The following is a 15,795-nucleotide window of genomic DNA, read 5'->3' as shown; positions in this document are numbered from 1 at the left end:
GCATCTATTGAGATAATCATGTGGTTTTTGTCTTTGGTTCTGTTTATATGCTGGATTACATTTATTGATTTGCATATGTTGAACCAGCCTTGCATCCCAGGGATGCACTGTTGGTGGGACTGTAAACTAGTTCAACCATTGTGGAAGTCAGTGTGGCGATTCCTCAGGGATCTAGAGCTAGAAATACCATTTGACCCAGCCATCCCATTACTGGGTATATACCCAAAGGACTATAAGTCATGCTGCTATAAAGACACATGCACATGTATGTTTGCTGCAGCACTGTTCACAGTAGCAAAGACTTGGAACCAACCCAAATGTCCAACAACAATAGACTGGATTAAGAAAATGTGGCACATATACACCATGGAATACTATGCAGCCATAAAAAATGATGAATTCATGTCCTTTGTAGGGACATGGATGAAACTGGAAACCATCATTCTCAGTAAACTATCGCAAGGGCAAAAAACCAAACACCACATTTTCTCACTCATAGGTGGGAATTGAACAATGAGAACTCATGGACACAGGAAGGGGAACATCACACTCCGGGGACTGTTGTAGCATTAGGAGATATACCTAATGCTAAATGACGAGTTAATGGGTGCAGCAAACCAACACGACACGTGGATACATATGTAACAAACCTGCACATTGTGCACATGTACCCTAAAACCTAAAGTATAATAATAATAAAAACCTTGAATTGATAATAAATTGAGTTACTAATGGGCTATTTGTTAGATTCCTAGCTTATTTCTAAGTACCATAAAATATCAAAACAATTACCTATTATAGTTTTAAGTTTGTATGCTTTTTATTTTTACTTTTTTATGCTATAAAGAAGCTATATATTTTTGGGCTTGTTAATGAACATGTTCATTTTCACCACTTTGAAGAGTTGTACTGTAAGGATATATATGGCTATAAAAAGGTATAAAAGACTTTTGGAAAAGGAATTTTATTTGTCATAGCCAAAGCTGGCTAAAGTTTGATTTATCACCTTTTTAAAAAGAATATTCTATCAATCAAAGATTATACTGTTGCAAAACTAGCATTTAGTTTTCTCCATTAAAGTAGCATTTTTAAAATTACTGGTCTGCTCTTCATAAGAGAAAATAAATGGTTATTCCTTAGCGTCTGTGTAATCTACCTCAATAGCAAGGATTCTGTTTAGGACTTAACAGACTAACCTGTGGTTTATGCTGACTTTATTATATCCTTGATTATTTAAGAAAACCATGGATTTTCACATAGACTATGAAAAGTAAGCAAGGCTGTGGACAATATCACCAAGAACATGCACATTCTAGCTGAAGAGCTTCAAGATACTTAACCAATGGTATTGCAGAACCATAAGATTTCCTCCAGCAACCTCTTAGAATCTGCTGCACTGATTACTCTTAGGTTCAATAACCGACTTTTTAGTGCCACCTATTTTACTAATATTTTCTTTTTTCCAGGTTAGGCATCACTTTTTTAAGATGCCTCACCTCAGACCTCTAAAACAGCTGACCGGTTCAACTAGTTTTATAATAACAATGCCAATAAGAACCATTGAGACTATTCTTTAACCCTGCCTCACCCCACCTAGGATGCTTATTATTGCTTCTGAGCTGTTGAATGTTGAGTGAAGAATGACATTGGTTTGACTTGAACAAAAGGAAAAGACTGACAATGTTGGACTTTATCTGAGCTCTGTGTTCCCAGAAAAGAGCCATAAGAAGAAAAGCCACAAAGGACCACCCCGTTCCACCATATTTCAAGCTAACGCCCACCTCCATCCTTCCTCATATCATCTGTCCTATAACACCCATAGGATTCCAGGGTGAACACCTTATGTATCTGCCTCCATAAAACACCAGGCTCCTTCCTTTTCTTTGAGACTATCCTCATTAATGGATGCTTTTCATGTTGTAGTAGGCTAAATAATTTCCTCAAAAAAAAAACAAAAACATTCTCGTGTATCCTCACACAACCACCTCTAGCCCTCCTACTTTCAATCATTTCCGTTATTCTAGGATTTCCTGATGCCTTAGTAGAAAGACTGCTTTATTACTATGAGAGCAATAATTAAATAACCACATTTACATTTATCATTTATATTTGTCACACATAGGTTTTAGGCAATGAAGTTGGGATAGGAAGAGAGACCTTTGCCGTCCTTCCCCATCTCTGGCATCTATCACAGGCAGAACCTGTCCCCTTCCTCTGTCACCACAGGTTCAGGTGGCATCTCCTAGGGACAGGGTTAAGGGATAAGAGGAGAAAAAGCACTGAGGTAATGGAGGTGGAGGAGTGTTGAATGATTTCTCTTTTTCATCCATCCTAGATGATTTCAAGTATCTTACTTCACCTTATTTTTTACTTTATTGCTTTCTTTTTAGAGACAGGCTCTCGCTCTGTCACCCAGGCTGGAGTGCAGTGGTGCAGTCATTTACTTCTCTTTAAATATTATTTTTGCCCTGATGGCAATCACATTCTGCATATAGAAATTTTTCTTTTGTTTTAATTATGGAAACTTTTTTTTTTTGAGACAGGGTCTGTCACCCAGGCTAGAGTACAGTGGCATGCTCACTGCTCTCTGGAGCCTCAAACTCCTGGGCTTAGGTGATCCTCCCACCTTAGCCTGCCGAGTAGCTGGGACCACAGGCATGCCACCACATCTGGCTAGGAAACTTTTTTTAATGGCAAAAATGAGGCCTAAGAGGGCAAAATGGGAAGCATATTGTTCATTTTCTCAAAATACACCAGAAGCAAGTAGATAAAGGGTGAAATGGCTGAGTAAATAGGATCGTTGTATTTCAATTTTGCACTTGAAGATCTTTGAGAAGAGAAAGACCAAAGATGTAAGACAGTGGAAGCTGAACTCTGTTCTGCACCTCTAAATTGAATGAATCAAGGAAAGAAAGAAAATCTATATTTCTTTTCATGTTGCCACCAAAAACCTATTTTTAATTCTTCTGCCCTGTAGTGAGGCTGTTTCCTCAGTTCACTAGAAGTCACTTCCCCTTTGTCTTGGGGTTTGTGCTGTGACTATTTTAAGTCTGTGAAAGAGCACGATGCTTACCGGAGTTTCAAGGACTGTGTTTAAAGAAATGCCGTTTATGTCAACATGACCTTCGGTGATTCCACGTGAAGACTGGATATATTATCAGTTTGGTGAAAATATAACATCAAAATAATGGGATGCCAAGGTTTACTTCGGGATAGTTTCATCAAGAGGTTTTTATGTTGTCAACCCAAGCCTGGGTCATAACACATTCCATTTGTTGTGTCAAAGTATGTTGTTTTGTGTTCTCTATAGCTAATATGTCTAAATGGTGCATCATAGTAATAAGTAAAAAGGAAACTCTTCCTTGTTATTCTGAAGTCCGATCAACACACAGTGACCACTACCACCATGTCTTCCCACCAAACCCCAAAATTTCCTTTATCATAGGTATTGCCGTCTTTTGCTTAGAATTTTTGGAACAGGAGATGTACATTGACTAGGAGAAAGAGTACAAACATTGCACTTTTTACTAGGTTCAAATACTCATTCTACTGCGTGCAAGGTATGTTATACAAAGCCTCAGTTTTCTGTAAGAGGTGGATAGTGCTACTCCTGCATGGTTGGTAGGAGGATTGGATATTAGATAAACATTGTATGATTCTAGGCAGAGTTAGCATGAGGTAGTGAACCAGATTCCCAGCATCACTGGGCACCATCAACTCCTGGGCCTTTAAGCACTTGCTCATTGGAACATCCTGGCTGCCACTACCATTGTCTCCTTCACATCCACCTCAGCAGAAACTTCAGCCACCAGTCCCAATCCAATTAAGTCATTGAGAGTTTGGGCCCTACCCACCAAACCTAGATTCAAAAGAAGTACACACCATGGTGTGCAGGATTTGGCTTCCCCAACAGCCAACCAGAAGGGCTGCGTGACACCACTCTCAAAGCAGAATTTATGTCCCGGGGCACCAGCTTGGATCAGTGAGAGATGGCAGGGAGCTAGCAGCAGTGTCCTTTCCCTTCCCCTGGATGATCTATTCTGAAAAATGGTAGTTTTGTTTAGCCTGACCAGAAACCTTGAGAGAGAAACTTTAAGCTGAGGCCAACTCTGTAACATACCACCTGGTATTTGCTTTCCAGCCCTGCCTGCCTCAATGTCTGTTTTCCCTTATTCCTGCTGCCCGGATGTTTCATTCCACAATAAAATATTAGCACATATGCTTTGCCTCAGACTTTGTTATCTTTGAAGCCCAGATAAGACAATTTGTGCAAGAAGTTTATAAAACAGCTTCTCAGCTAGGAGTTTGGAGTCAGATTGCCACCTCTCTGAAAGCAGTGGGGACCCTTTTGCTCTTGGTAAGTAGGGGATAATAATCCTGACACTCTGGCGTCACAGTCACTAAAGCTTTTGCTTCTGGTTGAGTGCACAGCAGGTGGAAGGCATGGGTGTGGGAGATTAAGTGGCCACTGCTTATAGTAGGGGCAATGATATTAATAAAGACATCTCTATGGTTTTTGCTTTTATTCTCTTGTTTAAGAAAACGTATCTATTCCTAGGACATAGATATATTCTCCTTTATTTTCTTTCATCATGGCAAAATGTTTGGTCGCAGTTCATCTTTGCCCAGTGGCCCTGTTTTTAGGATAATAATCCGTATCAGTTGGAAAGCTTTGCAGATCTTTTCCACATATTTATTCACAATAAATTTTCTTACTGTTTATCATTGAAAACTTGGTTTTTCATGACCCAGCTGTTGGCAGATTAGTCCTATAGGCAGAGAAGCAGCAAGGCAGTCCTGGCTTCACAGCAAAGGGCTTGTTCCTTCACTGCCACAGAAACAGAATGCTCACTGTGAACGCTGCTCTTCTGTATGAGACTGGATTTCCATTTCTGGGGCCATCGTGCCTTCTGCCACCAGCTTTCCTTGTCCTGGCACAGGATATCCACTGTTGCAAATGAGAAATATAGCTCTTGTACCACCCGACCATCAATACTTGCATTTTTATGGATCTTCCTGAATTTTCCTTCTTATGATTCCACTCATTACTCTCTGAGCTTCTGATTTTTCCTACTCTTTCCTACTGCTCTTCCTCCCATCTGCTTCTGCCTTATTTGGGGCTTTTGAAAGTCCCTACAGGTATTTTGAAGTCAGCATATCATCTGATTCCTAAATTTCATGGACAGTTGAATTTGCAGGACTTAGGAAATTCTTCTAGTTTTTTGTTTGCTTGTCTATTTGCTTCTTCAGAAGGAGGAGAAAGCACTGATGTATACAGTCATGTTCATAAGAAGATTTCTTCCAAGTGTTTGATGCAACCTCTGCTTCCACCATCCCATCTTCTCACACTCCCCTTTGTGCTAGTTCTTCTCATCTGCAGGCAGCTTCTTTCCTGTCATTTGACCATCATGGAGAAGCTCTTTTTTCATGAACATTTTCCTTCTGAAAATCACATATGTCCCACTGTCATTTTTGCACGTCTATTTCATTATCAAACTTGAAAATGTATCCATCTTATCCATTTCCTTACTTTATCAAAAACGTTGGAAATGCATAACATATGGAAGGTACATTAACTTAGTTACCATCATTTTAGTTGTCCATCACCAGTCCCTAATCATGATGGTTAGTTCATGGATGAATTTTCAACGAATTCTCATGCAACAATGCTAGGTGTGTCAATGATGGTTCCTTGACTTAAAGGAAGTATATGATCTGCTTAAATCACCTGCCTTTTTCTACCATCAACTAATTTTAAAAAATGAAATAAAAAATAATAGCAGGGAGCCTTAAAGGTAGGTTGAAAACTGTCTACTAAGTCAGTAGCTATCTTTATCCAAACAGATGAGAAGACAGCAAGCCCCTCGACTTGTGGTTTCCATTCTCTCATTTCCTGTGTGCACCCACATGAACCATCTGCCCTCCCTGACTCCCTGCCTCCACGTCTAGAGAAGGAGGGTAGGGTCTTCTCTAATTCCCCTGGTGTGCTTGACTTGTTCCCCACCACCCAAGGGCTAAGGCTTAGGCACTGCGTTGAAAACTTCAGCACAGCAGGGAACCTCAGCCACTCTGTCTTCTATCCATCCTCCCTCATGTCTTCTCTGCACTCCTGTCTCCTGGGCCTCTGCCTGCCTTCACCTCCTTGTCTCCATCCTTGCAATGAATGCCATAGTAAGACCACCTCTCTTTCTCCAGTGTAACTTCACTCTGGCACTATTTTCTGAAATTTGTGGACCCTCCATGCCACAGCTACCCTAAACCCACTCTCCTGAGAAGCCCCAGTTCCCAGAATGGAAGTCCAGGGCAGCCCTTGGTCCCCACACTTCCCTACTTAAACAGCAGCTGCCTAAGAGTCTGTGAACCTGCACAATTTTCACTAGCAGTGTCTCAACAATTAGCCAGTGCCTCACAAGTGGGGCAGATGGTGTAGCCAGGAATGAGAATTTCATGTTTCTTCTGATTCAAATGCATTCCTATCTAAAGGCTGTTTCCTTTTAGAGACGAACTAATTTTTTCTCTTTCGTCCTTTGCCTGGGTTTTATGTTTACTTCTATAGGCTGGCACTTCGGATGGTTTCTAGAGAGCTCATTGGTGCTCTCTCTCTCTCTCTGTCTCACACACACACACACACACACACACACACACACACACAGTACACACCTCACAGGAAATGGAAACTTGTTTCCATTATGGGTCCTGAAACAAAGCTCTGTGGATATGCATGTGCTACTCAGATTTTCTATCCCAGGAAATGAGTGTAAATATCTACCTCCCCAAGAAATTTATTTTTCAGAGACGACAGACCTTGGAAGACAAGTGGAAGTCAAAACTCTCCTTGAATGTGGTTCTTGGGAGTTGGAAATCTCCATTGCCTTAGCTTCCCCATGGAAGGCTTTGCAGTGCTAAGTGGCTTATCTCCATGACAACCAGAAGAGCTGTTTTTTTTTCTGCTGGACATGTTTTTCTAGATTTTACTTCATATTTACAATGATTAAAAGTGTTTATCTCAGTACACCACAACCAGTCATTTACTGGGCCAGTGTCATGAGGTAGCTCACATCCGTTTGGGGTCCACTCAAACCACCTCCATGCTGTCAGCCTCCAAAGTTTCCAAGAGCTTTGGTTTCTCTTTGAAATCTGGCTTCTCACTTGCTCACTGTATAACTTTTAAACGGATTAATTTTTTAGTTCCTTATATGTAAGTTTTTCACATGTAAAAATTTAAGATAATTTTATGTCAAGAAGAGCAGAGAAGATGTATTAGATAATGTGTGAGACTGCCTGATAGAGCTGAACACATGGGAAGCATACAAAATATTCGTCTCTCTGCTTATTCGTTTCCTTAGCAGAATATCTGGCTGCAGCTTGCTGTAGCCATCCTATCATCAGTTCCCAAACGGGAGGAAAGCCATGGTCTCTTGTCAGAGGCTCTCTTGCACTGTTGGTGGCAAGGGCCTGCTGTCCTGTCAGGTTGGCCCATTTATCCAGTTACTTGTGAAATATCTTGTTCTCTCAGAGAATCAACTGGCGGCCGTGTGCTGACTTCACAAAGAAAAATCCATTCTCTCACCAAGTAGTTGTCAAGCATAATAAAGAAAACCTGGCAGAATAATTGGGGTGGTTGCTGAGTCTAACTCAATACCGTATGAAAGAAAACATATGGAACCACAGTCTTTAAAGAGAACTGCACACCTCTGTTTGTATGGCAGGCTCAGACACAGCCAGTCAGACGTATGTAGAGTCAAAGTGAGGAAGTGGAGGTCATTCAGACTACTGGTAGACTCAGAACTCCAGCCAAAACAGAAGCAAAAAACAGAAATAGATGCTTGAGGATCTGCCTCTTTGCCAAGCCAACCCAGCAATTCTCATCAGAAGCCTCAACAAACAATTGGAAGAGAAACAGGTAGAAATTGTGGTTCAATTTTAAGGTATCATTGTGTTTATTCTGAAGCACTTTTTTCTTCAAAATGGAAATCATTTTATTGTCTTAGTTATAAATGTGATGAATACTTGCTGCAAAAACAATCAGAAGAAACAGTTTTATTGCTTTATTTAGTTAAAATGTGATGTAAAAACAACCAGAGGCTACAAAAAGTAGAAAAAAGAAAAAAGATGAAAGACAAGAATGAAAGAAAGGAAGAAAAAGATGAGAAGAAAACACGTGAAAGGGATCACAGTATGCCATCCCAAAATATATTATTTTGGGATATTGATTATTTTGAGCTGTAGATGATCAAGAAACAGCAGATCCAGGAAGATTATTTTGAGCTGAAGATGATTGAGAAATAGCAGATCCAGGAAGAGCTGTCTCCCCACTTTCTATGTATATAAAAGTGGGGCATAAATTTTCTGTAAGAAAAGTACCCTCCAGGTGCCAGGAAGAGGAGAGAATTTTTGTTGTCAGAGATGGGGAGTCGAAGCTGAGATGAAACCACACAAACAAGCCTACTAAAATTATATTTGCCTTCCATTAATTTTCCCTATGTATTTCTTAGTCACTGTCCCATGGTTTGCCTCCCCAAACCCCAACCCCTTTCTCCCTTGACTGTCCATGTCTCCACAATTTATTATTATCTGCTAAAATGAGATATAGGTTCTTGGGCCTTTTCACCTCTTTGAATTCTCATTTCTTACATACGAAAGGCCCCATACACACATAAACACATTAGTATCAAACAATATTTGTATGCTTTTCCTCCTATTAACCTGTCTTTTGTCTATTTAATTCTCAGGACCAGCCACAGAACCTAATAGGATATAGAAAAAGTCTTTCCTCCCTATGGAAGGAAGGAAGGAGAATAAAAATAAAGCATGATTGGTAATATAGCCACCCAAGATAAACACTGTTCATTGGCTTTTGATTACTGACCATAGTAATTTATATTCTACAAAAAAACTAGTGAATTTGTTCAGCAATTAGCACACTGGTGAAGGCATGGAGAGTCATGAGAGCTTGTTCCCTTCACGGAACAGTCTTTAAGTGGAACTACTGTGTAGCATACAAGAGGAGAGTTGTTCCTAGAAGTTAGGTCAGAAGACAGAAGTGAGGGGACAAGATAATAAAGGAATTTATCATCCTAAAACTTTTGTTTTTCTTTCCTCATCTGCTGGATGACACATAATGCAGAATTGGAATGTTCTAGAATGTTCAGAATTTAGAATGGTTCCAAGTTGTCAACCCAATTCTATAAAGACATGTGAGATACGTAAGGGTACAGGAATAGACGCCTATTTTCACTGGCATTGTAATGTGTTAAAGTGTGGAAGAAGCTCCAGTTTTTGCACTTGAGTCACTGTTCAGATAGACCTGTCCATTGATATTCTAAGGAAAATGTTACCAATATGGGAGAATGGGCTCTGCTATATCAGAAGGAGACAACATGGCATGATGGTTAAGAATTGGGCTCTGGGCCAGCCCTGGTGGCTGACGCCTGTAATCCCAGTACCTTAGGAGGCTGTGGCAGGCAGATTATCTGAGGCCAGGAGTTTGAGACCAGCCTGGCCAACATGGTGAAAACCCATCTCTACTAAAAATACAAAAAATTAGCCAGACATGGTGATGGGCGCCTATAGTCCCAGCTACTTGGGAAGCTGAGCCACAAGAATCGCTTGAACCTGGGAGGTGGAGGTTGCAGTGAGCCAAGATCACACCGCTACACCCCAGCCTGGGAAACAAGAGCAAGACTCTATCTCAAAAACAAAACAAAACAAAACAAAACAAAACAAAACAAAACAAAACAAAACAAAAAAAGAATTAAACACTGGAGCCAGATTGCTCAGGTTTATCCTAGCTCTGCCACTAGGCTCTCTGACCTTGAGGAAAAGATAGCCTTTTAATTTATCAATTTGGGCAAACATAAAATAGGGAAAATCTCAATCCATCCCTTTTAATATTAGAAAGTGGTGGCTGTGCAGTGATTCACACCTGTAATCCGAGCACTTTAGGAGGCTGAGATAGGAGGATGGCTTGAGCTCAGACGTTCAAGACCAGCCTGGGCAACAAAGTGAGACCTTGTCTCTACAAAAAAAATTAAACATTAACCAAGTGTGGTGGTGCATGCCTGTGGTCCCAGCTATGTGGGAGGCTGAGCCACAAGGATTGTTTGAGCCTCAAAGGTGAAGGCTGCAGTGAGCCATGATCAAGCCATTGCACTCCAGCCTGGGCAACAGAGTGAGACCCTGTGAATAATAATAATAATAATAATATGGTGTAAGTAAATTAACATAAAACACTCAAAACCATGCCTGGCACATGGTAAGTCCCATATAAATGTTAGTTATTCTTAACTCTGTCCTCACCATCTTTGCATCAAGGTTGGGAGAATTATTAACCACTTTCTGTCTCGCTAAGCACATTTTATATGCTGGCATGCAAGGATATGGTAAATACCCGTTAGTCTGGAATAATTTAGAACTAGATATAATTTTGCTTATAAAATCAAATGGGGCTGGGCATGGTGGCTCACACCTGTAATGTTAGCACTTTGGGAGGCTGAGGTGGGTGGATCACCTGAGGTAAGGAGTTCAACATCAGCCTGGCCAACACGGTGAAACCCCATCTCTACTGAAAATACAACAACAACAAAAATTAGCCAGGTGTGGTGGTGCATGCCTGTAATCCCAGCTATTCTGGAGGCTGAGGCAGGTGAATTGCTTGAACCCAGGAAGCAGAGGTTGCAGTGAGGCAAGATTGCACCATTGCACCCCAGCCTGGGCGACAGAGTGAGACTCTGTCTCAAAAAAAAAAAAAAAAAAAAATCAGAAATTGGTCAAATATCCTCAGAGTTCCTAAAGTTGAATGATGCCATTGCATTTATTCCCTTGCTTGATCTTCTACAGATGCTTACCCTCTAAACTCAATATTTTTCTCTTTGCTACTGTTCAGAAACAATAGTTGTCTCTCATGCATTCCTCAGCTATCCCAGTGCTTTCTCCATTGTGAAGCTTTTTTTTTTTTTTTTTTTTTTTTTTTTTTTTTTTTTTTTTTGAGACGGAGTCTCGCTGTGTTGCCAGGCTGGAGTGTAGTGGTGCAATCTCGGCTCACTGCAACGTCTGCCTCCCAGGTTCAAGTGATTCTCCTGCCTCAGCCTCCTGGGTAGCTGGGACTACAGGCGCCCGCCACCACACCTGGCTAATTTTTGTATTTTTAGTAGAGATCGGGTTTCACCATGTTGGCCAGGATGGTCTCGATCTCTTGACCTCGTGATCCACCCGCCTCAGCCTCCCAAAGTTCTGGGATTGCAGCCGGTCGTGAAGCATTTTTACAGAAGGTAGCTCCGTGGCTCTGGGACCCCTTTTATAGACTCTGACTGCATCCCCTTTCATCCATGAAGTGCTTTCTCCATTTTTCCTCTTCTCCACTCCCTTGCAACAATAGTTTGCAAAGTAGAAATTGTCAAAATTAAATCTCACCTGCCGTGTGTCAACCTACTTAAATAGCTGATCTGCATCTTTGTTCACTTGTGTCTGAGCAACCAGCGTATTTTTCTTTTTCTTATTATTTTTCTTTTTTAAAAAATGCAGAATCTATGGACATTAAAATAGATTTGTAATAGCCAGAGCCATGCACTGACCATTGCTACAAAAGTGTACTTTGCACCCTCGGGCTCTTCACGCTGAAGAGTCTTTCTCTTCCCTCTTATGCTGGGCCTGCCTAGTGCTCTTCTTTACCCCAGCCCCTGTAGTGCTCACATCAAATCACGCTTTATTAGGTGAAACTCTATTGAATCGTGAAACTGTCAAGCCCATATAGTATCCTTTGCCATACCTCGCCTGTGTCTGAGGTTACCGAGAGAAAATTGTCTTTTCCTTTCTCATGTCTATGCTGCTTTTTCTTGTGTATTTTTCCAAAATTTGAGAGACACACTATGTCCTGAATTTGTATCAACAAAGAAACTACCGCTGAACTGTCAATTGAAGATAATAAAGACAACCACGTAATTTTTAAAAAATCAAAATTGCCAATAAGATTTTTATTTAATACCTCTTTCAGGTAAAAATGTGGAAACCTATTTGAATTCCATAGCAAGTCTCAGTTCAGATGTTCCTCCACTCACCATGGGACTTCGAGATGGTTTGGACAGTTTGTCCTCTCCAAATCTCATGTTGAAATGTGATTCCCAACTTTGGAGGTGGGATCTGGGAAGAGATGTTTCTGTCACAGGTGGATCCCTCATGGTGCTGTGTCCGGGATTGGTTCCTTCCGGTGGGTTCTTGGTCTCGCTAACTTCAAGAATGAAGCTGCGGACCCTCGCAGTGAATGTTACAGTTCTTAAACATGGTGAGTCCGAAGTTTGCTCCTGCAGATGTTCAGATGTGTCCGGAGTTTCCTCCTTCCGGTGGGTTCGTGGTCTCGCTCTGGCTGACTTCAGGATTGAAGCCGCAGACCTTCACAGCGAGTGTTACAGCTCTTAAAGGTGGCGTCCAGAGTGTTTGTTCCTCCAGGTGGGTTCGTGATCTCGCTGACTTCAGGAGTGAAGCCGCAGACCTTCACGGTAAGTGTTACAGCTCTTAAAGGTGGTGCGGACCCAAAGAGTAAGCAGCAGCAAGATTTATTGTGAAGAGCAAAAGAACAAAGCTTCCACAGCGTGGAAGGGGACCCCAGTGTGTTGCCCCTGCTGGCTCAGGTGGCCAGCCTTTATTCTCTTATTTGGCCCTGCCCACATCCTGCCGATTGGTCCATTTTACAGAGTGCTGATTGGTCCATTTTATAGAGTGCTGATTGGTGCGTTTACAATCCTTTAGCTAGACACAGAGCACTGATTGGTGCATTTACAATCCTTTAGCTAGACACAAAAGTTCTCCAAGTCCCCATCCCACCCAGAATCCTAGCCAGTTTCACCTCTCAGTGGCATCCTCATGCTAATGAGTAAGTTCTCACTGTGTTAGTTAATGTGAGAGCTGACTGTTAAAAAGAGCCTGGCACCTCCTCTTCCCTCTCTGGCTCCCTCTCTAACCATGTGATATGCTGGCTCCCTGTTTACCTTCTGCTATAATTGGAAGCTTCCTGAGGCTTCACCAGGAGCAGATGCTGGCGCCATGCTTCTTGTACATACTGCAGAGCCATGAGCCAAAATAAACCTCTATTCTTTATAAATTGCCCAGCATCAGATACTACTTTATAGCAATACAAATGGACAAAGGCAGGCTATGTCCCAATAAACCCATTTGAAGTTGAAAATATCATCACTTGAAAATGCACTTCATATAGCTAACCTATCAAATATCATAGCTTAATCTAACTTACCTTAAATGTACTTGGAACATTTACATTAGCCTACAGTTCAGCAAAATCATCCAACATAATGCCTATTTTTATAATAAAGCATTGAATATTTCATGTTATTTATTAAACACTGTAGTGAAACTGAAAAAATATGATCAACTGGGTACTCACCATCAACACACACAGCTGAAAGCACACTGGGTCTGAAGAATGTTTGAAGCATTGAACTAAAATGCAGGATGATGGGACACTACAGCTATAGGGTTGTCAATCTCTCTCTTCTAATGAGGCTTGAGAATGGCTGGTGGAAGGCACTGGGGCATCCAAACTGGATGGCTTAGCAAGCATGATGTTCTTTAAGAAGATGTCAGTTATCTGTGTTTTACCCTCGTGATCCAGTGACTGACCGGGAGCTGCAGCTCAGCATTGAGAGAGAGCACATACCACTACAGCTACGTACCACTACCCTGAAAAAAGATCAAAATTCAAAATTTTAAGTATGCTTTCTACTAAATACATATCTTTTTCACACTATCATAAAGTCAAAAAATCTAAGTTGAATCATTAGTCAGTGATCATCTGTGTGTTCAGTTGACCCTCAGTGTCCATGGGTTCCACATTCATGGATTCAACCAACTGTATGTGGAAAATATTCAAAAACACAAAAACAATAAAAAACAACAATAAAACAATAACCCAAATAAAATACAGTAAAACAACATATCTGTAGCATTTACATTGTATCAGCTACTGTAAGTAATCTAGAGATAATTTAAAATGTGCAGGAGGATGTACATAAATTATATGCATTTTCTACACACTATTTTATTTCAGGGATTTGAGCAACCACAGATTTTAGTGTCCACAGGAGTCCTGGAACCAATTCTCCACTGATACTGAGGGATGACTGTATCTGTTCAGTGGGTAAGTATTACTCAATTCTTTTCTTCTGGCTTTACAGAATGACAAATAAAATAAAATGTGTTCTTTGTCCCTTCTGTAGTGGGCAGGCTTAAATTTTGTGCTATTATGCACAACATACATTTTTATCTATCAGCTAGAGAATCAAGCTTAATAAGTTTTAGAAGACCATAATCAATGCCAACTTCCACTCATCTTTTATTTATTTATTTATTTATTTTTGAGACGGAGTCTCGCTCCGTCACCCAGGTTGGAGTGCAGTGGCGCGATCTCGGCTCACTGCAAGCTCCGCCTCCCGGGTTCACGCCATTCTCCTGCCTCAGCCTCTCCGAGTAGCTGGGACTACAGGCACCCGCCACCATGCCCGGCTAATTTTTTTGTATTTTTAGTAGAGACGGAGTTTCACCGTGGTCTCGATCTCCTGACCTCGTGATCCGCCCGCCTCGGCCTCCCAAAGTGCTGGGATTACAAGCGTGAGCCACCACGCCCGGCCTCCACTCATCTTTTAAATTTCAGCTTACCACGTCACTTTTTCAGCAAAACTTCCCTAACCCAAGGTTAGGTTATGTCACTTAATTGCAATCCTACAAAACCCCATCTTTCTTCCTTGTGCATAATTACATTTTTAATTAAATACTTCAAGTCTTTACTTGTCTAATGCCTAGCTCTCTTCTAGATGGTAAGCTCCATGAATGCATGGTCTCACTCACTAGTGCTTAGTAGAGGGCAAAGTCTTTGTAGATCATCTTTAGGCCTTGGTTGAATAGACACAGGCATTCACGAATGAATGGATGGATGAATGAATGGTAACAACAGATCTTCAGCAGAATTTTCAGAATCATCCCTGGATCATTATTTGGGAAGCATAACAGCTACGGTTTGAATGTCTGTCCCCTCTGAAACTCATGTTGAAACTTAATGCCCAATGTAATAGTATTAAGAGGTAGGGCCTTTAAGAGGTGATTAATAGATTAATCTATTCATGGATTAATGGGTTATCACAGGACTGGGTTAGTCGTCACCAGAGTGAGTCTGTTATAAAAGACAGTTTGACTCCCTCTCCTGCATGCCCTATTGCCCTGTGATAACTTCTGCCATGTTATGATGCAGCCTGAAGCCCTCACCAGAATGTGGTGCCTGACCTTGGACTTCCCAGCCTTCAGAACTGAAAGAAATAAATTTATTTTCTTTATAAATTACCCAGTCTGTGTAATTACCCAGTCTGTGATATTCTGTTATAGCAACAGTAATGGACTAATACAGTAACTGATTATCTTCTCAGAGGGATGCAAGCATTATCAATCTTTAAACTCTTCTAGTTTTCATAGTTCTGAATTAGGATGAAGAATTTTGAACTTCTAGCTCAATTAATTAAACAGTTCCACATACCCTTCTCTCTCCTCCCAGAGAAGGATTATAGGGGAACACACAGATGGTGCCTGAGGAATTCTCTTCTAGTATCACATTCTCAAAACTGTATCCTTCCCACTAAGCCAGCTAAAGTCTTGTAGAATGTAACATACTTTTGCAAATGCTTTAAGCCTCCTGAGAATTGACTTTATTGACTTAATTGGCTCCATTGACTGAGAATGACAAACTCAGAAGTCTCATGTCAATCATATCTTAACTGACTCCCAGGAAGCCTAGGT

The sequence above is a fragment of the Symphalangus syndactylus genome, chromosome 10 (genome assembly GCF_028878055.3).
Source record: "Symphalangus syndactylus isolate Jambi chromosome 10, NHGRI_mSymSyn1-v2.1_pri, whole genome shotgun sequence".
Lineage (NCBI taxonomy): Eukaryota > Metazoa > Chordata > Mammalia > Primates > Hylobatidae > Symphalangus > Symphalangus syndactylus.
The sequence above is the reverse complement of the archived record's forward strand: the minus strand, read 5'-3'. Positions refer to the sequence as shown.